This window comes from Myotis davidii, unplaced genomic scaffold (assembly GCF_000327345.1).
Source record: "Myotis davidii unplaced genomic scaffold, ASM32734v1 scaffold2537, whole genome shotgun sequence".
Classification (NCBI taxonomy): Eukaryota; Metazoa; Chordata; class Mammalia; order Chiroptera; family Vespertilionidae; genus Myotis; species Myotis davidii.
The window spans coordinates 218,504-220,704 of NW_006288180.1; the positions used below are offsets into that span (position 1 = coordinate 218,504).

Genomic DNA, 2,201 nt, shown 5'->3' on the forward strand with positions numbered 1-2,201 from the left:
CTCCCTCTGGAGGCTGGAAATTCCAGCTCAGCCTTGTCAACAGGCGTGTCGGGCGACGGCTGCCCTCCCGGTTCCTTCTCGTGGTTTCTTTCTGTGTGTGTCTGAGCCCTAATCTCCTTTTATTCGGACACCAGGCATCTCGGATCAGGGCCCAGCCATAGGCCCTCATTTCACGGACTTTTGTACGAGCGGCGTCTCCAAACACAGCCCGGGGTCAGATAAGGGCCGGGGCCGGGGCGACGGCAGAACTCAGCTCCGCACAGGCAGGGCCCGAGCCTGGCCTGGGGTGGGCCCAGGTCTGGGGTGCAGGTCTGACCGCCTCCTGCTCTCCCCGCACTGGGGGTGCCGTCTCAGGTCTGACAGGCCCACCACCACGCCTCAGTGGGAATTCCAGATTTCAAAATGAGGTTGCCATTCCCTCCTCTCCCCAACGTTCTGTCCCATTGGAACGTATATGTTAAAGTTGCTTTAAGTGAGATTTCTGGGTGCGCAAAAGTGAAGCCTGTGTTTCATCCACATTCACCCGGGAGCCCTGCCCGGCAGCGGGGGCTCCCCGGTTCCGTCTTGGCCTTCCTCCTTCAGGCCTCGCGTTTCTTCCCCGCTGGGGCCTCCCTGTCAAAAGGTAAACATCCTGCTTCTATTCGCCACTGCAGCACCGAGTCCCGCTCCTGGGCAGCCATCGCGGTTGTAACTTTACCGTTAGGTTCAGGTTTTCCCAGTTAGACTCAGACTTTCGAGGGCTTGGAAACACCTCGGTCCCCAAGAATAATCTCACTATTGTTCCAGTTATAGCGCCGAGATCATTCAAGCACATGTACTCTCCAATCAAGACAACCACGCGGGGACCACGTGGCCTAATGGATAAGGCGTCTGACTTCGGATCAGAAGATTGGGGGTTCGAATCCCTTCGTGGTTGGTTTATTTAACGCAATCGTGGTGGCTGTCCCAATACGTCAGACTGTGCTTTTGTTGAAGTCAGTAATCAGAAATCTCATTTTCACCCTAACAACTTACCCTGCACGCCCCATCCTTTGGTTTATGTAACGCAATCGTGGTGGCTGTCCCAATACGTCATACCGTGCTTTTGTTGGTCAGTAATCAGAAATCTCATTTTCACCCTAACAGCTTACCCTGCACGCCCCATCCTTTCTTTTCTTTTAAGCTGGATTTTGTCATTTATTTTAATTTAATTAATTTATTTACCCCATCCTTTCTTTTCCCCGCTCCACGCATCTGTTTCTCTGCAATAACACCACTGATCATCCTCCCGGGCGGCGCTACTCAAACTCTTGTCCAGGAACTCGCCGCAGGGCCGGTGATCTTCCCTGGAAAAGGGATAGGGACATAATCAGATTTGCATTCTCAGATGAACACAACAGTTAGTGCTGACATAGTCCCACCTACATCATCAGCCCTAAATCGCATCTCTGGGTACATCTCTCCTTGCTGCTCCTCCAAACAGCAATGTTCCAGCAAGACAAGGTTCCTGCAATTTCTCTCATATTCTATGAGGTCGAGGTCTAGAGCAGGAACCCCTTCTCCCTTTGGGCTCACTCCCATGATGTAATTAATTAATTTATTTATTTACCCCATCCTTTCTTTTTCCCCCTACACACATCTGTTTCTCTGCAATAACACCACTGTCCATCCTCCCGGGCGGTGCTACTCAAACTCTTGTCCAAGAGCTCGCCGCAGGGCTGGTGATCTTCCCTGGAAAAGGGGTAAGGGACATAATCAGATTTGCATTCTCAGATGAACACAACAGTTAGTGCTGACATAGTCCCACCTACATCATCAGCCCTAAATCGCATCTCTGGGTACATCTCTCCTTGCTGCCCCTCCAAACAGCAATTTCTCTCATATTCTGTGAGGTCGAGGTCTAGAACAGGAACCCCTTCTCCCTTTGGGCTCACTCCCATCCATCCTCCAGATCTGTGCTCCAATATACTTCATTCCACACCCCGATCTATGAAAATGGGCCTGAGGCTTGGGAAGAAGAGCCAGTTAGAGGAGCAATCAGGAGGTTAACCTGGGTGCTCCTTTAAAAACATTTTGGGTTATTGGAGGAGGTTCAAGTTTGGAAAGAAAAGATGGAGCATGCATTTTGGGATGCATTGCTTTGGCGATGCCCATAAAGATACACAAAGAAATAATCAGGACCACTGCTGTATACTCTGGAACCACCCAGAGGAGAAAGGCCA

At 51.0% G+C, this 2,201-nt stretch overlaps 1 non-coding gene across 1 annotated transcript; it reads left to right on the top strand.

Moving 5' to 3' along the window:
* The first annotated feature begins 843 nt into the window (after positions 1-843).
* Positions 844-916, top strand: TRNAR-UCG. The gene has a single exon. It is a non-coding gene; the product is annotated as a tRNA-Arg (tRNA).
* Positions 917-2,201: the final 1,285 nt, after the last annotated feature.